Source organism: Balearica regulorum, chromosome 5 (assembly GCF_011004875.1).
Source record: "Balearica regulorum gibbericeps isolate bBalReg1 chromosome 5, bBalReg1.pri, whole genome shotgun sequence".
Taxonomy (NCBI): domain Eukaryota; kingdom Metazoa; phylum Chordata; class Aves; order Gruiformes; family Gruidae; genus Balearica; species Balearica regulorum.
The window spans coordinates 44664038-44687759 of record NC_046188.1 but is presented as its reverse complement, the minus strand read 5'-3'; the positions used below and the strand labels follow the sequence as shown (position 1 = coordinate 44687759).

The 23722-nt window shown below is 40.7% G+C and overlaps 1 protein-coding gene across 6 annotated transcripts in view; it reads right to left on the bottom strand.

Moving 5' to 3' along the window:
- Positions 1 to 22518, bottom strand: part of FUT8 (fucosyltransferase 8) — a 129511-nt gene extending 106993 nt beyond the window's left edge. For all 6 annotated transcript variants that reach the window (XM_075754667.1, XM_075754666.1, XM_075754664.1 and 3 more), the window contains exon 1: positions 22203 to 22518. The gene's annotated coding sequence lies outside the window, so the exon portion shown is untranslated. The remainder of the gene's footprint in view (positions 1 to 22202) is intronic.
- Between the last annotated feature and the right edge of the window lie 1204 nt (positions 22519 to 23722).

Below are 23722 nucleotides of genomic sequence, written 5' to 3'. Positions count from 1 at the left end.
CATATTTGACAGGGGTAAACTTATTTAACTTTGAACACAGACACTAGAACCATACACCAGGCCAGGACTACTTTTCCAATATCACAGAAGAATTAGACACCTCACTCAAAATCCCACCTTTAGTCAATGGCAAATTGCCTCTGCTTCAGAAGAAGTTAGATTATGCACCAAGAAGAAAAAAAATAAAATATGCCTTTCTGATCTCTATACGGTACCAGTGGTAGCCCTAAAGAATAGAATTTGTAAAATTGGAAACTTTATGACAAATAACAATCAAATATTTGGCTGCTTTATCCTCTTTCTCAGAGATTTCTGTTATTCCAGTACAAAGGAATCTCATATGCTCATTTTTAACTTCTGACTCCAGGATCAACCTTATCATATTACACAGTCTTTTTACATATACATACAAAAAACATCATCTTGAACCACTGAATTTCTTTCCTGCCATTGCTGATTTTGTAAGACTAGACCTCACCCTCTGATATTCAAACAAGATCTTTTATTAAGTTTATCCCTTAGATGTATTTGTTTTCAGTTGGTTCTCTCCCATATACGCCCTCACACTCAATGAAAATTATTCTTATTTCTTCCTAGGCTTTACCTGCCAAATTCTTTCATTCTCCTTTAAGAAGGCAAGTTCAATTTCAGTATAAACACACTAACAGTTCTTTCTTTTCCAAATGACTCAATCTTTTCTGAGAGTGAGTGTGATCAGAGCTATAAACGTCCTAAAAGCAAATCAACCAATGTTTTCTTGGCTGGTCCTAACGATCTTTTTTAAAAGCTAGAAGCCAGCTAGTGTGCCTTAGAGTCATGCTACTCTCACAAAGCCACATCATCTGAGAAGGAAACAGATCAGGATCTGAGTGATACAACAACAATCTACCTTTGATTACCAGTCTATTTATACCAGGAGTTCTTGTCAGCACTTAAGTATGTGAATTTGCAATTTATTTTTTTTAATTAAACTTAAATAATTTTCTATTACTTTAAACACATAAATCATCCTCCACTACTAAGTGCAATAATCCTGCCTTCTCTGGTATTAGTGATTTCAGAAGCACACAGACCAGCTTTTTAGCAAAGTCACTTGCTTATTTCAGTGCTGCCTCTATGGTTTCAAGTAGCTGACAGAGAAGTGACTGAACCTATGTTAGGAAAATATTACAAGAAAAGAATCAATTTAAACAACAAAATGCTTAAACCAACCAAACAAAATCAGCTAAAATGTTACACTGAATGTTTTTTTCATGATTTGTAAAGAAAAACAAATTATTCCTTCTGTAATCCAAGTGAAGCTCAGAATATGTGTCTTCCAGTTCTAACACAAGAAAGAATGTGGTTTTCTAATGGAGAAACAGTTACTTAGCCAAAAAACTGAACTTCATTTCTCTTATACCCATCAATACATATGTCTGGTATCATTGTTAGTTGCTAATACTAAGCAAGTTTCCTTAAACAAATATGGAAAGAAGGAACATCCCAGGGGAACAAAGGGAAAGGTAATCATTTTAATACATATATTAAATATATATATGTAAGATAATTTATCTATATTTTGTACATATTATAATTTGTTGTTGTTGTTTAAGATTCCTTACTGGTAAGGGCTACAGAAAAGCTGGAATATACTCAATCCATAATATGCAAGGATCAAAGCCAAATCATCTAACTTCTACTGTGCACAGGCTCTCAGGAATTAGGTGGTTTGCAGTGAAGCACACAGGATTCTTTCTGCAGTTCAATTTTGTAGAGAAGGTTCCCCTTCAAACAAGCTTTGACTACCACAGGTTTCAGAAGGACATACAATTATTCAATGAAATTCTACTTTAATCAAACAACATACAGATTTGGAAGCATTAATCCTCAAAATTCCTCAAAACAAGCCTAAGAGAGATTTCCTCACACTTGTTTTTCCTGACCAGATAGCACTTTGCCACTTTGACCTTGTTCTAAAAGTACACCATTTTTAATGGCACAAATAATAATTAGGAGCACAATTCAGTATCATTAAGTGCTTATCCTTACTGGAAGAAAATATGAAACAGTTGCTATAAGGTCTAAAGTCCCTTCTTGACATTGAAATTTTCACACATAATCATTTCTCAAGGCATAAATCAAGAACAGTCTACAAAACTGTTACAGTACACAGAATAGTACATAATCCGCTGATTTCTTTCACGGACATATTAAAGGGCCAAACTAAGAATTAAGTTATTAAATAACATCCCAAATATAAACACATTTTTAACCTATTTGCTTGCTAGGAGGTAGGTCAACCAGAATGTAATAAATCAATGTGACACTGCGCAGTTCTCAAGTTCTTTCCTGCTCTCCTCCTTCAAGACACATTGGCCCAACCACTTGACACATTTTTCCCCTTTTATATAAAAAATACATGACCCTAGCTGACACATCGCAATATTCTCAGAAGACAGGCCAGTGTTGTTCGGTGCCCCCAGCCCTAAATTTTTCGCTTTACAAAGTTTAGTGTATGCTATAGTGACATTGCTAATACATTACACACTTGCATGCATAGTGCAAATCTGAGGAAAATTTGGGAAAACACTACAAGGACTGGACCTCTCCTAGCTCTCTCAAATCCAGGAAAACATATGTTATGTTTCCTTTCCCCAGAGTCCCACTTCTCCTCAGCCATGTGAAGTGCCATCTGTGCTTCCCAGCCTGGCAAGTTAAAAATCTGCTGTCATTCATATCACCAGTGAGCAAATTAAGGACAAAGACTGTCCTCTTTAATAAAATAACAACACTTACAAATGGCAATCTAGATCACTGCTCCAAAGTGATGAGTGGCAAGCACAGTTAGTTAAAGGGTCACAGGGAGGAAAAGGTGGCAAACAGTACACTATCTTCAGAGCTTCCTTGATGTCTGTCATCTAACACAAGAACTATGGAGAATAAAACAAGAGTAGTTGGAAATCTCAGAAAGTAAACAAAAATATGACTCAACCGACACAACACATTTAGTGGGACACTACATAAAGTTAGAGGGCATACTTGGCTCGGGAAGGACAGATATAGATGGTGGAGGAGGAAATCTTGTCTTGAATATCTAAGGTTTGTATACTTGTTCTGCGATCCAGAATGCAACAGAAGCCAAACACTCCACATACCATTAAAATGAGGAAGTTACAGTGAGAAGGAAAGTATAGATCTCCTATAAATTACCAAACCAGAAAATTTAAGTGGATGGGGGTTTGGAGGGACTGTTGAGATATGTTGTTTGCTTCTTTTTAGTTCTTTTGTTGCTTTATTTTTTTTCTAGACAGCTAGCAGAATCATTCAAAGCACAAGATTTAATATTAATAATTCACAGGATAGGCCTTTCAGGAAGCAGATCATAGATATAACTGAGCTAACGTTTAGTTGGTAACCAGCTTGACTATTGGCTTTACCAATGTCAACCTAAAAGGCTACATCAATATACTAATGCCTGAAACTTTCCCAGACACTGAAATGCAAATCATCATTTTAGAACAAGCCCTGAAATACTTTTGATAAAGGCCAATTCCACTCTTCCAACCTCTGGGAACAGTCTGAGGGTTATCACATGGCTGGGAAAAATTCCAAGCAGTACTGCGCATGCAGCTACCTGTTTTGAAGGCTGAGAGATTAACAGAAAGGACAAACCTCAATCCATGCCAGCTGTCCTCAATACCAAACAATGGTCCACTTTATTAGTGTTGATGCAGCCAAAAGGGATTTGAAATCAAACCAGCTTAAGGAAACAAAACAGTGCAGATAAAGTCTGGAAGAGTACACAAAATTAAAGATGGTTACTACTTTCCCCTTTTCTTAGAAATTTAACCAAAAGAATGAGGAAATTTAGAGGCAAGGAAATCACACAGAGAGAACACTCTCTCTAGCCATAGGCTACTGAAACAAAAGACTGAAAAAAGCTGTCAGGAAAGCTCAATTAAGTTAGTTGTTAAGTGAGAATCCAGACAACATGAAGAAGAAATAAAGGCTGAAATGCTGGCAAAACCTGTTCTCTTGAATTAAGGTCAAGACACTCAATAAGAAACAATCCTGTGTTTGAATTTGAGGAAGGAAATTGTTTTTGCAGTACAGCTGCATGATTATCTGTTATGGGTTACAGTAATTATTTCAAAAGAGAAAGCCTACCCTATCAAAAGACGATGCTATGAATACAATGTTTGACAGTCCCAGAAAAAAAAAAAAAAAAAAAAAAGATATAAATCAGCAAGCTTCACAGAAGAAGAAAGACAGTACCGTGCATGTCACTGAAAAACAATTGTGATGTTGAAAACACAACAAAAAGGAACATGGCTGTAAGCCAAAAAAAAAATCAAACCTATTTTGTTTCTATTTCATATTTATATAAAAAAGCTAGAGGGCTTTGCTACTAATTATGAGGGATTATTTTAAACTGTGGGGTTTAATTCAGCCTATCAAACTTCAGATATAAAGGAGATGAAGTTTTTAAAAAATTAAAAATATATACCTTACTACCTACTACAAATCCTTGCTACCCCTACAAATACCATTACTCTTTCAGAGTCAGAGAAATTTATATTGAAAAAGAAGTGAAGACACAAGAGAAATACCAACACCAAAAAATCACTAAGAATCTTTTATGTATGTATTGAAACAATTCATGTAGTAGATTGAAAGAAAGACACAGCATCTTCTATTGTGCCTTAGATGCCTACCCTGCTCCTTTCTTCTTAGAAGGGTAAGTTCTTCAAACCTGCCCACAGTAAGCACACAATTTGATACCACTATGGTAATTGTACTAGGAATTCATACATAATTTCATCTTTCATTTTAAGTTTTTCAAACAAGAACCAAATAAAAATCATAGCATTTTATTCCAAAGTCTATCATCAAACAGCTCAAGTGACTCCGCTTTTATTAACTGATTGGTCAAATAGCAGTAAGGTGACATTAACAAGATTGTGGTCAATCTCACTGCTGTGATTCAGAACCATGACAGCATCTGGTGGTTCATTTCAAAGATGGTATCAGTTTCATACTGTGCCATTGCTGCTCTGTGGGAAGGCTACGAACAGATGTAAGCAGTGTTCAGCACCCAGGAAGCTGAGAAAAAAGGAAGACACAACACTGCTTCCCTTGAGGCGAGACAGCGCTGCAGCCTCATGTTTATCAGACACAGGCTAATCAAAGGTAGATCTTCAAACAACGGTCAAGAAGACTAGCAAAGCTGAGATTCTAGCAATTAAGATCAAAGAAGTGGTCAGGGATTTTCAGTAAGAAAAATCTGAAAGACCATTTTGAAATTTGTCTGTTAGGTGGCTGATGGTGCCTGATAACAAAGGAAGCTGAAAATTTGTATTGAATATAATTACATTAGCATGAATATTACACAAATAAATATGCAATTTATATATTTCAGTACACCAGAAAATGTCTTTGAAACTCTTGCTCGACACTACACACCAAGCTTTATAGACCCTAAATGTTAAGGAAAAAATGTGTGCTAATACTATGGTACATTTCATTTCAGAGAGGCTTCAGGTCTTTTAAGTTGCTAGTATTTGAATAATCTTTGATACATCTTTTCCTTGAGCGTGCTTCACCACAAACAGACTAAAACAGCGTGATATTAAGAAGAGTCTATTGCTAAATGTATGCACAAAGGTTCCTCCTGAAGTGGTTCTGTTATTTTCCTATCTCCCACTTTTACTACCCATTAGGCAATCTTGCATTCCTCTCTTACTGCTCTGATGTTTAACTTATTAAGGAATTTTTTAGAAAATTATACATGTGTCTTCCTTACTTAGGGATAAAGTTATACGTTGAGTTTAATCAAGCTGAATTTCATCTTTTTATCTCTTTCAGTCTATAACATATGAAAAAAAGCAAACAGAGTCACTGCAATGAATTTACTATGAGTTAAAGACTCCACAACTGAGAGTTCTTCATTCATTCCCAAATATATATTGGTAGTAATTCAGGTTTCCCTACACTATCCAATGACTATGGTATAAGCCACCCCATGTGACCAATATTAGATATAATCTAGTATAATTATATGATTTTCTATCTATGTATACTATATATGTATAAAATGGGTATGTATAATCTATATGATATGTATAAACTAGTTTTCATACAGCAAAGAACTTCATAAATTATACCAAGCATCACTTCTGTATTCCTTTGTAACAGCATCTTCACTTATCTATCGATCACCCTTTCCCATAGCAGTCATGAGGTGCTGACAGACACCATGCAAAGACAACAAGGCAGTACTCAAACACCAAGGGATACCGAATAATGAAATTGGGTTTTCTGCTAAATCCTGATCCCAGTAAGAGGACAGAAGGAAAGGAAAAGGCAGTATATGGAAGAAGTCAGGGAAGCATGAAAGAAAAAACATTGAGACAATGTTAAAAAAAACATTGAGATGTAATCCTAAGCCTAATGTAAAAACACATTTTGTAGTAGCTTTCACTAAACACAGAGTTTTACAGAGATACAGCTTGACATCAGTACTGTCCATCATTGAACTCATTAAAGAGCCCACTGGATACAGACAGACAAACTTGTCACTATGCTTCATACATCTCCATCAGGAAATAGAAAGTCTAAAGCTGAAAACGAGCAAGATAAAAGATAGCCGAGAGACAAAATGTTTTGTTGAGTCTCAAACCACATCCTCAAGAACTGATGACTCTTCCTTCCAAATATATTTTATCCACACACTACACATGCTGACCAAGTAACTGTCACCAATTAGACATATGTAATAAGTGCAGCTTAGGGAAGACAGGCCCCTGCAATAGTATAAATGCCATCAGAAATCACAGTTCGAAAGACAATATTCCATTTTGGCTTACCACATTCCAGCAGAAACTTTTCACGCTGATACTTTCACTGCCACTGCCACTAATACACCGCAAAAAGTGTTCACGCTGATTATTCTTAAATACTATCACAGTGTATTTTGGGTTTTTTTAACGTTAGTTCATACTAACTGTGCGCACCTGGGACTATCCACCATCGAAATAACAGTAAGTCTTCACACAGCACATTCAAACACAGCTGAAAAATTCTCAGATGGGAATTCACAGGTCACAGCACTTTTTTCTCTACGATCACATTTGACCTAACACATAAATTTAAAAATGCCATAATCGAAGTCCTCTGAGCTCTAGATACCGTTCAACACCAGGTGATGGCTGTTAATAAACACCACATCGATGCAACATTTTCAAGCAACAACCAAGAACAGAACTGTCCAAAGGAGCATTCCATACACTTCCATTCCACAGCACTTAATGATTTCAAAAAGCACAGTTAAAGCTATCACCTCTTTTGATAAGGTATGTCTAAGCCAGATAAAGAAATAATCAATCTCCTTCTGGTTGCTCTTGCCAGGGAACATAAGAAGTTTAAGCAACAACAATACTACACATTTGTAAGAGACTTCAGGAGAAAAGCCACTAACAAAGGTTATCAGTCTAAAGATTCCCTGTTTGTTTATGACTTTGAGTAGCACTTGAATAACAGAAACGGCACACATTCGGCACACAAGCTGTTCTTTACTGCCATAGAAGTCAGATTTATAGAAACCCCCTCAATAAACAAAAAACCTCTACTGGCTAAATACATTTGACTTGCAGGTGACACTGAATTACACCCACTATTTACATACTTCACAGCAGGAACCAATAATCTTCATGAACTCCCAGGATGCACCTTTGCTGTCTAACAGTGTGCACATATTGCAACATTTCATATCAGTGTCATGAGAAAATATATTTAAATAAGCATTTAAAGACTGTGAAAAATTGTTTCCGTATTTACATTAGCTACAGAAACATTAAGAAAGTCAGAGGAAGGCTGTTTAGAATCTATATGCAATTTTGAGGCAGCACTCTGACAAGATACAAATTTTGGTTTTTCACATTTATTTTCAAATTTTTTCACATTCACTTTCAAAAATAACCATGTAATTGATACTTTGGTTAGCAGCAGTTCTGATAGGACACTAAACCATATCCCCATCTACAAGCTCAGATTTTTTAGAAACATAAAAAATGAGTCCTAAATCTACAGAAACAAAAAGCCATCAAGATTAATCATTCATTTTCCTAAACAATCTGTAGCAAAACACATTCAAAATATCATACAGATGCCTTAACCAACATGGTATGACTTGACAATACCTGAAAACCTTTACTACACTGTATCATAGCCAATTTTATGCTTGTCTTCTAAAAATGTGTAATTCTTTCACAAATCTACTCTACTTTAAGGATAGGGCACTCTGCCTGAGAAAGCAGGATGTTACTTAACCAAGAGCAAACCTGGAATCTGCCAGGTCAAAGTACTACAGAAGGGATCTCGAAAGTTAGCAAACCATTAAAATTTATGTTATATAAAAGTACTGATCAAGGATCAGCTTGGGGGAAAAACAAACAAACAAAAAAAATATGTCTCATTAACAAAAACCACAGATAAAAAGGATTTATATTTAATCTTTTCCAAATGCTAACTGATGTCAACTTGACATAAATGTTAGATAAAGGGATATCTTAATGACAGGTGACACTCAAAATATTGAGCTGCCTAAATTACTGTCCAGAGGCAATAGTATCCTTAAGTACTGAGTGCAAGTTAATTTTAACTGTTCAGCATAAATCCACAGGTACTTAACCAGAGAACTCAGTTAAAATTCCCTCAAAAAATAAACAGCTTTCTCAAGTAAAAATATAGAAAACACTGCAATTATGTCTTCAGATGAACTAATGAGACCCCTTCATTTCAAAAATTAATTTCAATCATTCTACTTACCTGAACAAGATGACATCATTCCTGTAGAAATGCTGTACTGCTACCTACCAGCTTCCTACTTTTTGCAAAGCTGTCACTAGCTCTCGAACAATTCACTTGACTACAGCCAATAGATCTAATCTAGCATAAAAATTCCTCTACAGTTATTACAATCTATGACAAAAGTATAGGAAAAATCAAATCATATTACATGTTCAAATATTATTTCAACAAGAGGTAACCATAATTGCAAAAATTGTCAACCAATAATCAGAATTCTGTTATACATTCAGATCTTCAGCATTTACATGCCTCAGGCATTTGGACTAACAGTTTTGTGCTCCCTCTGTCTTCGTAATTCATTTAACCCTTTCTCAGGTCTAGTGCTTTCCATCTTGCATCTGACATAAGGCAAAGCACATTATATGTCCTCAGATTCTTTCTGTAAATTATAAAAAAAAACCAAAACAACCCAAAACCAAAAAAACCAAGGCTATGACAGAGGCAGGACAATGGAAAGAAGTTGATAGGTATCAAAAGACCACTCAATCAAATACAGAATCATCCTAGATGCTTATGCAATAAACAAAAAAAAATGCTTGCAGAAAGCATAACTGAGACCCGGGAAGTCATTTTGCAATTAAGACCCACACACAGTTTAAACTCTAGTGACCTGCATGCTTGTGAGATGAGTAGTCTCAATACTGGTTTTGGTATAACTCTATCTTTTTGGAATCCAGTCTCAACTACAGGGAAAAGTGTTCAATGCCAACAGAAGAGCATCCTCCCTTGAGAAAACAAACATAAAACCACAACACTGCACTGAATCACACAATGGGTGAGATTGGAAGGGACCTCTGGAGGTCATCTTGTCCAATCCCCTGCTCCAGTGGCACCACCTAGAGCCAGTTGACCAGGAACATGATTCTGAGTATCTCCAGAGACGGTAACTCCACAACCTGTCTGGACAACTTGTGCCAATGCTCAGACACCCTCACAGTAAAAAAAAAAGTGTTTCCTTATATTCAGACGGAACCACCTGTGTTTCAGTTTGTGCCCATCACCTCTTGTCCTGTCACTAGGCACCAATGAAAAGAGCCTGGCTCCATCCACGTCGTACCCTTCTCTACTGATCCTGACTGAGGAACAGTTTCACATTTAGGAGTTAGTGATCCACATAACAGTTAGGTGGGTACAGGCCTGTGCTGTGCTGCACAAATTCCTCGGCTGTGGGATATACTCAGCCTGCTCATTGCACCAGAGGACCCTGCAAGCAGCTCCCACTTGGTACCAGTGATTATGCCACCTGAGTGGTCTTACCTTTATCTAAAAGTGCAGTAAGAACTTCTCATGAGAACATCCTTTAGGAAGAGTTGGGTTTTTTGTGAGGCAACTATATAATAGCTCAAATGACCAGAATGGAGAGCTTCTTTCCACAATCAGGATCTGCTTTTCACTGCACAGTGCGCCAGGAGAAAAATCAGTCCAGGTTCCTCCAACTGATGCTGCATTAACACGAGGTGCCCAGCATCTGAAGGGACATAAGATTTACTTGTTATCTATATTCTTCTTCTTAGTCTAATTAAAACAGTTATCTTATTAAGCCATTTGTTGTCAGGCCTTTGTTACCAAGATCCAGAAAGTACACTGCACAGCTCACCTTGACTCTAGTATCTCCCTTCAGATATTTATATACAAGATTCCCCCAAGCCTTCTCTTCTCTGGGCTAAACCCCACTTTCTCAGTCTTTCCTCAAAGAGATGCTCCAGTTCTTTCATCATCTTTGTGGCTCTTTGCTGGACTCTCTCCAGTATGTCCACATGTCTCTTGTACTGAGGAGCCCAGAACCAGACACAGCATTCTAGGTGTGGCCACATCAGTGCTGAGTAGAAAGGAAAGATCATCTCCCTCAAACTTCTGGCAACACTCCTTCCAATGCAGCCCATGATACTGTTAGCCTTTTTTGCTGCAAGGGCACATTGATGGCTCATGTTCAACTTGGTATCCACCAGGAAACCCAGCAAAGCTGCTTTCCGGCCAGTTGGTCCTCAGCAAATGGGGTTGTTCCTCCCTAGGTTCAGGACTTGGCATTTTGAACTCCATGACGTTCCTGCCAGCCCATTTCTCCAGCCTGTTGAGGTCCCTCCGCACAACCCTCTGGCATATCAGCCACTCCTCCCAGTTTTGTGTCAGCAAAATTGCTGAGGGTGCACTCCATCTCCATCATTCAAGTCACTAATGAAGATGTTAAACAGGACTAGACCCAGTATTGACCCCTGGGGTACACTGCTAATTATTGCCCTCCAACCAGACTTCGTGACACTGATCGCCACCCTCTGGACCCAGTCATCATGCCAGTTTTCAATCCAGATCACACTCTGCTCATCCAGCCCATACTTCATCAGTTTCATACTTCATCAGTTTTTATGACGCTCATATGGGAGATAAGTGTCAAAAGCCTTAAAGTCTAGATAGACAACATCCACTGCTCTCCCCTTGTCTACCAAGACAGTCATTTCATCATAGAAGGTTATCAAAGTTGGTCAAGTATGACTTTCCCTTGGTGAATCCATGCTGACAACTCCTGACTACTTTCTTGTCCTTCACGTGCCTGGAAATGGTTTTCAGGATTAGTTGTTCTATCACCTTCCCTGGGACCAAGTTGAGGTTGACCAGCCTGCAGTTCTGTGTCCTTCCTGAAGATAGGAATGACGTTTGCTTTACTCCAGTCCTTAGGCACTTCTCCCAATTGCCGTGAGCATTCAAAGATTATTGAGAGTGCCCTCACAATGGTTGACCCTCCATATATTGCCAAGAAAATAACTTATCTAAGGAAAGAAAGAGAGCAGGTTGCCAAAACATGCACACACAAAAAAAGCCTTTATAAAGGGCAGTGGACTCAGGTATTCCCGTAAGATGAAGTGTTTTCTGGGAAAAAATGGCATGAGTGTTCCCTGCTTAAATATCAGAACTGTAGAGTGAAAGAGCACAGATAAACCGTCAAAGTAAGACCAATGAGAAAAAAATGCCACATATTATAAAAAAAAATAATCGTTTGAGTTTGTTTCAGCAGGGAATCAATTGTAACGGTGAACGGACCAACACTAGAGACATGCATCTGGCTAACTAATCCACTTAGGCAGGCATACAAATCTGGCAGTTCCCCTTCTGTACTCATGAAGAATGAGCAAGCCTACGCTAAACAGCCACAGGATTCAAATAGAGAAGCTGAGGCTGATACACTTGGAATAGTAGATGTATTCACAACCTACATAAGAAAATGTGCCAAGAAAGGCAGAGTCCTGGAAGTCCTAACTGAAAATATAGTTGGTCACAAAACTGTAACTGTCTCTGCAAGCAGAGACAGCATGATCCTATCTCCTGTAGGACTTTAGAATCTAAATAGTGGACTTGGAAGCAAGCAAAAAGCAATGTTCTGTAAAATAGTACCTCAAACTCTTTCTGTGGAGAGTCTAGGATCAAAACATCTCTAGCTGAGAGATACCAGCATATCCTGTTACATCTCAAAACATGGTTTTATGACCTTACTGTCAGATTTCAGTACTCGGGATATTTCCTATTCTTGGCCCAATAGCGTGAAGCATCTTGGGGTATATCGCAGACACGTGTTCAGCATGCCTGAGGATAAACTACAAGTGGTTTTGTGCACACATAGAGAGAGATCTGAAGAGCAATCAACTGAACAGAGACAACATTCTCTCAGCACTTCTGTAGAATTATTATCTATCATTACCTATGCATGACACTGCAATATGTTGTACAGGAAAATCAAACAAGCATTTTAAACTATGCTGAACTCTGTATCTTATATGTATGTCTAGCTCCTCAAGAGACCATTTCTTTCCTCTAGGTTGTACTGAATCTCTCGTCCCGTAAGACCACGATCCACTGTAATCAAGTGGAGAAGAAGGATAAAAGGGCTTTCTCCCATGCATTCCATGGGTCCTACTGCCACCGAAGGAAAAAAATTACATCAGAAGAAATCATCAACAGCCCGCTAAGGGGCAACAACCCCCACTCCCTAGGAAGTACACAAAGTCTACTCACATCTGCAGTGTTTGAAGATGTTGTCATAGGATGTAATGTAAGCTGTCATATTACCCAAATTGGCATCCATCTTTACAGCCTGGTAGGGCAAACTTAAAAGTATTGATACTTAGTCCAGCACCACCTCAATGAAGTTAAAAGACAGCAAAAGTTGCAGAGAGAATGTCTAGCACTTCAATCCAAAATCCAGAGCACTGACTAGGCATCTGCAATGAAGAACTCAAGGAAATGTCTTCCAGTGCCACTGCGACCTAAACAATGGGCCACATCAGGAGAAAAGTGTAATTCATACTGTCCTAACTGCTGTAACTTGAAAACACCCCAAACAATGAACAGATCAAAAAGTAAGATGTTGTACTGTTAAAAAAAAAAAAAAATCCCAACAGAACTGTGGAACAGACTTAATAAATAGAAATGTGATGACATGCATCCAGAAGATCATGAACCATGAGCAAGTCTTTCCAAACCTTTTAAAAAGCTGAAAAGCCCAGACCATAGAACAAGGAAGTGCAGAGACTATCTAAGCATACCAAGGAATGGAACAACACAACAAAGGTGTCTCAGTGAAACAAAACCATAAATAGTGGAAACAAAACAATGATTTTTATTTTTTTTTAAATAAGGAAGATTTTTCTTCTGTGAATTCAAACTTTGCCCTAAATAAGTAACAAATGTTTGCAGCTGAGAAAAACTAAAGACATAACATGCCCAGTCTTATACCACTTGAGGTGCGAGAAAAACAGGAGAGAGAGAAAAGAGACCATCAACACATTACATACATTGCAACAGCAAAAACTGTTCAGTCTCAAGTATACAATCATCTAATGTGTGAATGTCCATACTGATTGTCAAATAGAGGAAGTTGCTTGGCCAACACCCAGAAAGAGACAAGATGTCAGCTAAGTACAGCATATCAGAAACCTGCATACGTGTTTCAGGTATATTAAATATATTATCATCATAAAAGAGGCACGGAGCTAAAGACAAAGGCAAAAGGCAATTTGAAAGCTCGCATTTTTTAAACAGGTCAACAGAAATCTCCTTATAGGCAAAGACTTCAAAGAAGTTTAAACTCAAAAAAGCTTGACAAATGCATTTGTACCCATACAAATCTGACTTACCATAAAAAGTTACTAAGACACTGTGCAAGTTCTAACCAAATTATGGTGGAATTCAACATAAGTAATTTAATAAACTAAAGATGAACATTAAGAGGTTGTTGGAACAGAATTCTTACTGTTCTTTTACAAAACCTTTTGGAAGAGCAATGCTTTGAAGAAAGATTCTAACACATACCAACTCAGAATTAACTTCCATAAGATATTCACAGCAATGTTCCACAAGCTTCCAAAAACACTCTTTACCCTGCAGAATTAATAATGCCACGGTGATATTCACTGCTATTAACTGTCTCACAAAAGAAACTCTCTAATAGTAGAGAAAATTATTCACCTAACCACTATAAAGTTATAAAGCAGACATATAATGAAAGTAGACTCCTAAAAAGCATTTACATTCAAAATTAGTATTGCTACCATAAAGCAACTGTATCAGCAGAAACTTCACCAAATTCTAGAATGACCAATACATGCAGGGTTTCATTCTGAATGTATTACACCTCAAAAAAAAAACCAACAAACCCCACATAAATTATGCTTTATTAATATCTAATATTCGATGGAAGTAAATTGGTTGATTCGCTGGAAACTATGCTTTGCTACAGAAATCACCACTTGTCTTAGGGAGGATCCCTAAAGCCTAGAGGTTGGCAAGTACACATAAACAGGCAAAAACCTCAGAACAGGGTCATTCAAAGACCATAGCATCTTTACATAGCATCTCATACTCAAATAACAAAAATTTTAAAAATTTTTTTTAAAAAAATATCCCCATCCTGCCATTTAACAGTAGCTCTTGGCTACATGCAAATCTTCTGATTTGAAGACCTGTAGCCAAAAATCTTCCAAAACAGGTACTGGGTTCCCTGTATCTTAGGACTGCTATCTTCTTTTATTTGTTCCCCATCCCCACTCTGAAAATGCAGAGGGGAGGGAGGGAGGAAAAGAACAGGAAAAAAAAAATAAATATGTGAGGGAACTAGTTATCATGTGTTTGAGGGAGGAAAAAAAAACTAGAATTGATTGCAATTTAACAGATAGTCAGAAAATCACCACCTTCAAATGATGCATTATGAGCTACATAATATGAATTTACTTACATATCATAAAAAATGACCCAGAAAGATTACCTGTTTTTAAGGCTGCCAGGTACTTCCTTGTAGAAGATTCATTTTCAAGTTTCTTTTAAGTTGCCAAAGGCTTTCCAAGATGACCCATTCTGTGCCAGGTGTCCATCTCAAAGCTGAGCTACTTCAATGTTTTCACTGTTCACAAAACATTTTTTCCCCTTTCCAAGGAAAGCTACAGAAAAATACCCTCTCACCCCATTGCAAAGGGCTGTATTTCTTTGAAAAGTTTAATCACTTGCACACTTCAACCTCCACACACATCTTCCTCCTCACACATCTTGACACACAAATGATGGTTTTCTAGCAAGCTCACTGTAACACAACTGTTATTGATTTTGTTTTGATAAGTTATAGCTGAGTCACCTACACATTCTGTCTGTACTGACTGCATTCCAGTACAAGGCTTCTGGAAACTAAGCATCCACAGGTGTAGACTCACAGGTTGGAAGGGACCTCCAGATGTCCCTAGTCCAACCTCCTGCTCAAAGTAAAGTCAACTACAAGATCAGAACAGATTACTCAGCTTTATTCAGCTGGGTCTTGAAAACCTCTAAGACAGAGGCTACACAGTTTCTCTGGGCAATCTCTTCCACAGCTTGACTATGCTCATGAACAGAAAATTTTTCCTTATATCCAGTCTGAACCTTCTTTGTTTCAATTTACAACCACTGCCTTGTGTACTCCCACTACACACTTCAGTAAAGAGCCTGACTATCTTCTCAATGATCTCCTCAAAGACACCAGCAGGTTGTTATTAGATCCCCATGAAGCCACCTCTTCTCCAACTGAACAAACCCAGCTCTCTCAGCCTCTCCCCACAGGGCAAGTGCTCCAGCTCCCTTAACCATCTTAGTAGCCCTCCACTGAATTAACTTCCATTTACTGATGTCTTTCCTGTACTGAAGGTCCCAAAACTGGGCACAGTAGTCTAGATGTGGTCTAATGAGCACCAGGTAGGGAGGGGATAATCACTTCCCTCCATCTACTAGCTATGATGTTCCTGTTAATACAGCCCAGGATGCTGTTGCCCTTTTTTTCTGCAGGGGCATGCTGCTGCTGGCCCATGGTCAGAGTGCTGTCCACCAGGACCCAAGGTTTCTTCAGCAGAGCTGCTTCCCAGCCAGTCAGGCCCCAGCCTATATCACTGCAAGGTGCTTCTCCTTCCCAAGTGCAGGGCTTTACATTTGTCCTTGCTGAATTTCATAAGGGTCCAGACAGGCCTTGTGTCCACAGGGCCAAAGTCCCTCTGAATGGCAGCCCTGTTCTCATGCATATCAACCAATCACCTCAGTTTGGTGCCATCTGCAAGCATAAGAGGATACTCTATCACCTTCCCAGGATGAACCCCTGCAGTAGCTCACTTGTTACCAGCCTCCATATATGATACATTAACCACTACTTTCTGAGTGCATCCATCCAATCAGTCTTTTACCCATCAGGTTCTCCATCCATTCAGACTGTAATGTTCAAATTTGGATACAAGAATATTGTTGGAGACAGAGTCGAAAGTCTTGCTAAAGTAAAGGTAAATGAAATCCACTGTTCTTCCCTCATCCAAAAATTCAGCCATTTTACCATAGAAGGCAATCGGGCTACTCATGCAATATTTACCTTTGGAACAATCCATGCCGATTGTTCCAAATCACTTCCTCCTTCTTGTGCCCAGAAACGTGTTCCGAGAACACTCATGCCCTTATTCTCCCAGGGATGAAAAGGAAGCTAGCTAGCTTTGTAGCTCCTTGGACTGTATTTTGGCCTTTTCTGAAGGTTGCAACATATGCCTTTCTCCAGTCATCAGGAAGCTCTCCTAATCTCCAAGATGTTTCAAAAATGATGGGGAGGGACCTCACTGTGACTCTGGACAGCTCTATCAACAGTCTCAGACACAGTCCATTTGGCCACATGGACTTGTATGATTCAAGTTCTCTCAATAATCCCTGACTCAGACCTCATCCACTGCTGATAGCTACTCTCCTCAAACCCTGTCACTAAGCACACAGGCCTGGGAGACCTTGTTGGTGAACACTCCAAGGCAAAGAGGGCAAAGAGTGGACGTTATCCATGTCCGCTGTTACTAAATTACACATCTCATTCAGAGACAAGTCCACATTTTACTTGTCCAGCTTTTTACTACTAAAGTACTAGAAGAAACTCTTCTTGCTGCGTTTGACCTCCCTTGCAAGTGTCATCTCTAGGTGAGCATTGGTTCTCTTGATGTCATCACTACATACCAAGACAATGTTTCTAAATTTCTCCTTTGTAGTCTGTTCCAGCTTCCAATGCTTGTATATCCCATTTTTGGACTGGAACGCAGATATGAGTTCCCTGTTTAGCCAAGCTCATCTCTCGATAGGCCTGTTAGTTTTTCTGAGTATCAGGATGGACCACTGGCATCTAAATTGCTTCTCAGTGATATCCTGCTGGACCCAGCATGAAGAGGTAAGCTATCCACGTGAACAAAAGGGTGGAAAAAGAGGGGAACCAATAGGACTCGGCTGAAGAAAGAACTGCAATGTGAGGAAAAAGCTGACACAGTTGACAGGGTGAAGAGAATCTTGTATTTGGGATACAGACCAAGTGCGACATGGGTGAGAAGATTGGTAGGAAAGGAAAAAACAAATTCAGATGAGAGACCAGCTAGGCAGGAACACCAGAATGAAGTGCAACACTGAAGTTGGAAAACTTCAGAAGACAGAACATGAGCCAGTGGAAATGCAGAACATAGAGAGGGCAGATTCTAGCCATGATAGAGAACTGGAAGTGAAGCTGATGATAGTGGACAGAAGCCTGAGACCAGCAGACATGAGTGTGAATAGCTGGATAGGATTCCAACAGGGAAAGAACACTGGGATAAACAATTTATTAATTAGCATCTCCCTGCACAGCAGTTCTGGATCTCAGATAAGAAGCCCCTTAGCAAGAAAGAAACTGTTTAAATAGGGAAAATAGGATTGTGATAAAAATTTCAGAACAACAGGAAGATATTTAAGTAGATAGCACAGGAATAAGCAGAAAAATCAGTATCCACCAGAACATGCTCATTCCCAGAGCCTGGAATAGAGCCCAAAATTCCAGAGTTTTGTCACTACTTTGAAACACTTAAAACACTGGAAAACCATTCACAGACCATATAATTTATGCCACAGATGAATTGTAAATTACTAGTATCGCATTCTCTGCTAGCTCAAGTGGCAGAAGTCTCATGGCAAAATACACACATTTCAGCCTTTCTAAAGATTTATATGCTGTAATGCAATCCCACATGATAGAAGGTTTCCTCCTGTCCATCAGAGTTGCTGTCTTTTCTAAACTAAGATGTTGAACATTTTGTTTATATGCAAAGAATTTTGTTTCTTTTCAACAGGTAAGTACCAAAAACCTAACCCTCAGTATGAAAAAAAAAAAAATTATATATAGTCATATCACAAAAATTAAAGATTATTTGATCTTGTTCTCTGTGCCTTTGTGTGCAAGGTACTCTTGCTGTATTACTGAACAAGGTGCTAAAAAAAATTGAATAACAATAGTATATCGTATAAGAACCTTGCCATATGCACTGGAAGTGTTGGCAAGTATGCTGTTAGTAAGATAGATATTGCAGGAAAAGAGATAATTGATATTGTCCTGCAGAATTTGATTTTCTTCTTGTTCCTCACCAGCAAATAATCTTAAAACAAAAACAGAACCAAAAAAAACACCAAACTTTCAATGGGTAATCCGCTCTTCATCAAAATTTTGGACTTAGTATCTTGGAGTTAACGTCGCAGCAGATCTAAGTATTTATACTTGCAGTCTAAATCAACAGACACCATACTACACATCAAGCAGTGAAGTCTTTTCTAGCATACACATACATGGATCCCTGTTAAGGGATCAATAAAAAATACAAAGAAAAGCCAGGTTATTATTAGTAAATTACATAGGGAGACAGACCTTTATAAGAAAACATTTTAGAACATGCAAATCATTAAAACACTGATAAATTATTTTGAACAATCATATCATAAAGGCCCTAAAATGGATATTCAACAAGAAGGGACACATACATCTCCAGAGACTCCTGTGAAAATATTACTATTAAAACATGCAGACACTAGAGACTGAAGGTATGAAACAGCAAAAGAGGAAATTAAGAAGGTACAATATGAACAGCACATAGCAAATAGTGAGGCTACAGGTTATGTGATACCAAGAAAAAAAAAAAATCAATATTGCTCACTGACCACAATCTATGTCATTCTATGCTATATACTGAAAGAAACATTGTAGGAAAAGGCATAACATTTAACCATACACTTACAGGCCAAATTACAGTTCTTACAAGAATCCCTAATTCTGGCATGTCATGATTTATGAGAGCTTTATCTTGCAACTTCAAAGTTCTTTGAAGACAGTTTTTGTTGCGTAACAACAAAACATATGCACGATTTCCCTAAAATATGCACACATCACTTCACTGGCAGATTATGTTCATCATATAAAAAAGATGCATATTAATGCAATCATACATAGCATGCACCATCTACATTTGTTTTTCTTATTGTATTAGAAGCATATTCCATAACCAAACAGCAAGCTTTTGAATGAGTCTAGAAAAAAATTGTCACATTTTGCTTTGACACTAGCTCCCCCTTCAGACCAGCCTGAGATTACAGTTATTACTTTTAAATTCTGACTCTGCAACAAGATTTAAATACTCAAGTCCAAATCTTCATCTTTATCCTCTTAAATGTCAATGAACAGACTGATCAGATAATGTATATGGAAAATTATGTTTTATTATTTTTTACTGTACATAAATTCCACGACTTGGAAAATCATTTGGTTTAGAAGAGATCTGACAAATAAAGGAGCGATTCTATACAGCTACAGAGACATATGAATAGACCAAAAATAAAATTTTTCAGATGAATCCTATGAATGGTCTGCAATATTTATAATATATAAACATTCCATTATACAATCAAACCTCTGTTAGCAGTCCCAATAAAGTAATCATAAACCACAGATGCCAAAACAAAAGGAAGCTCCTGTGTGGTTTAGTACTACTTTTACTAATTCACTTAAGGTGAATTAGCTCCATTTATACTCCAGCAAGCATAGCTAACATTTTTTCTTGTTCTATTATTAGCTAGAACTAATATCTTTTCAGTTGATCAGCTAATGAAACTGGCAAAATTTTAAACAAACGAAGACATGAGAATAAAAAAGAAAGCTACAACTTCCAATCTGACCCTCTGTATTTCCTAGTTGTCAAATGTCGTGAATTTGCATGATTCAATGCTCCAGGTTGATTCTTACCCTTCCCTCATCACTGAGCTGCTGGCTCAGAAAATATGAATAATTAATTATACTTTCAACACTGAAAAAAGGTTGTCTCATTATGTGTTACTGGGAAAATACGCAAACTTTGCAATACGCTAGCTTGCCAGTTTAAGGTACATTTACATATACATATGAAACCCTAACAAGTATCAATAAAAATTTGGTAGTAAGCATACCCATAATAACCAGAGAAACAGATGCTACATCAAAGCATAGTCACCAACTCCCAATAACTAGCTTGCTTTAATAACGGAAAGAATTGTAACAGAGCCTTCTGTAAAACCATCCTAAGCAGCAGCAGCACAGGCAATGTTGGCCATTTATTTGCTTTTACAGTTCAGACTTTTCTAAAGTTTTTGACAATTCACAGTGGAGAATGACTTTAAAAAAAAAAAAAATCAAAAAACCTCTTCATGCCTACACAACTCTTTCTGAAGTGTTTACTCCATTAGCTTTCAGTTAATGCCTAGACATTAAAACAGTGCATTTTGGGGTACAGGGAATACGTGTGTATATATGTGTATAAATGTACATGTGTATACTGAAACATGCATGTTTCTGCTGATGTTTGTGTTTCAGTACAAAAAAAAAAGCACTAAGTGCTAATATAAGATCACAAAGTAAAGAATGTTCTAAACACATGGTTGTTTTCTACATCCACGTAGGCACAGCACATGGATCGCAGTGTGTTGACCATGTTACACTACCGTACATTATACCATGTGTGAATTGAGTTCACAAGGACGGGTATTGCCCTAAGGAATTTACAGTCTTTCAACAAGCAATTTGTCAGCTGATGTCTATGCCCATAGGCTTTTTGGTACAACTTGAACCATAGCATGACAGTCTCTACCTATTCTTGTACCCTCAATCATGAGCTTCTGAAAGCTGAGGGTCACAGCCTGGTCTTTGGAAAGCATCTAGAACACAGTGGGTACAGTCTGACACACACATGTGAAAGACCTGAGCATACATTAAGCACAAACTTGACTAGAGGAAAAATCGCCAGAGCCTCGTCAGTAGTAGAATCCAAGACCAAAGCAGTTAAATGTGCCGAAATACGGTAAGATCGCCGTGGGAAAAGCCCCAGGCAGCAACCGATGGCTCTGCACCGTTTTAAGATAAGCACTCTCTCGAGCTACCAGGCGACCCTAAAGGGTAAGGTCCGTCCATAAAGCCCACGTTTCCCTCGTATTTCTCTCTGCCAAAACCAGGCGTCTCCTCGGGCGGCCGCAGTTCCCCGGACAAGGAAAGTTGGAGGCCGCCCCCCGCGCCCTACGGCCGCGGCGCACGGGACGCCGGCAGCCGCGCTCCCGGCCGCGGGAATCCCGCTGCCCGCGCGCTCCCCGGAGGAACGCCGCCGCCCGGGGCTCGCACGCACCTCCCTCCCGGGCCCGGCCCGGCCCCACTGCCGTCGGTGATGCCCCAGCCGCCCGCCAAGACCCGGCCTCCCCTTCCTCCGCTGGGCGCAGGGCCCCCGCCGCACTCTCCGGCGGCTCAGGCCCTACCAGCGCCCCTCAAACGTCGGAGCCCACGGGGACCCAAGCACACGGCGAGGGACCTGCCCCCTCCTCGCCACACACACACACACCTCCCCCCCGGCGGCGGCGGTTGCTGAGCAGCGCCGGAGTCGCAACAGCGGCGGCGCCAGGCCCGGGGGAGGGATGGGGAGCGCTGGCTGAAGCAGCCCGGTCTGGGCTCGGTACCCGTTTCCCCGCCGCCGCGGCTCCCGCTCAGCCCCCGCGGCTCCCGCTCAGCCCCCGCATCCCCTTACCCGAGTGCCGGCGCCGCTGGCGGGGCCCTCGCTGCCGTCGCCGAGGGTACCGGGCGCGGGGAGACGCCGGGGCGAGCAGTGGGGCGGCGAGGGGCAGGGGAGGGCGGGGGGACACCGCTGTGAGGAGACGGAAGCAGGAACCCGCCGCCGCTTAACGGAGCCGCCGGCGGAATGAGGAGACGGAGCGCCAGACGCGGGCAGCGCGCGCGCCGAGGGCGGGGAGCGCTGCGCGAGCAGCTGACAGCGAGGAGCGGCGTACGCCGGACAGCGCGCCGCGAAAGCAACCGACAGTGCCGGCGACAGCGCGCGCGCGCGGCCCCGCAAGCGCACTAGGAAGAGCTCCGCCGCGGGCGCGCGCCTGCCGGGGGAAGGCAGCCTATGAGAGCGCGAGTCGGGCTCCTGATGCCGCTGGTGTGCTCGCGTCATGGAGCGCTGGGGCGCGCGGCGCGCATGCGTGTCGAGGGACATTTCCCCCCCACCTTCTACTGCGTACCCCCACCCCAACGGCAGGGCGAGAGCGGCCGCTCCGGGGCCTGCGGGAGGAGGGCGGCATCTCCCCCCTCCGCTCCCTTGCACGGCGGGGGCCGCGGGCACCGGGCGTGGGAGCCCCCCCCCCCCGCACCGCGCTTTCCCTGCCGGGCGCGGGGCCGCAGGGCGGCGGCGAGGGCCCGGGGGGGGGAGGGGGTGGGTGAGAGCGGGAGCGGCGGCGTTTCGCCCCGGCGACGGGCGTGCGCGGGGAGCAGCGCCCGGCTTAACCGCTGCCGCCGCTGCGGTGCTTCTTCCTGCGAGGAAGTTCCGAGGGGATGAGGCACTGGGAGGGGTTGCATGGCGCTCCTTAACTGCCGTTTAGGCCCTCCGGGGAGACATCCCTCCCGCGGGGTCGGCTTTAGCTGCGGGGCAGCGATGCTATGTCGGCGGGCAGGGGCGGCCGAGAGCGATCGGTGCCCGCCGAGAGCCGGAGGAGCTCGCAGGGGTTGCCCGGAGCCCCTGCCAGGGCTGCAACAGGCAGATCCCCGCCTGCAACGCTATTGCATCTTCTCCAAGGAAGGAGCTCGGCATGGTTTGATTTTTGTAATGTAATGATCCCTACACAGGACAGAAATTTCGCAAGATTTTATGATAAGAGAGTAAAACAAGTGCTCGGTGTCTGCCGGGAGAGGCCTGCTCTATCTAAGCACCCGTGACTTGTCTGACTGCTACTTTAGCATGTATGACTTGTTCTGCTCCTGGGGCTTAGCAAAATCAAAATGCTTGCTGAAGATACACATAAACACGGGTTAACTCAGGTAGATGCAGAATTTCAGGGCATTTAATGTAACTGTAATTTCCTAAGAATTCCCATGGGGAAGCTATAGACATTTTCAAAGTTTGTAATGTAATGTGCCCTGGGAATGTTTCAGCGTTCTTGGGAGATGAAATTACAGAGATAGGAAAGTAGCATATGGAGCAGGAATCACAGGAGGAATAGGTTTCAGTATCCCATGATTTGTGTAAAAGCCAGAGCTGGCAGGGATGTATTT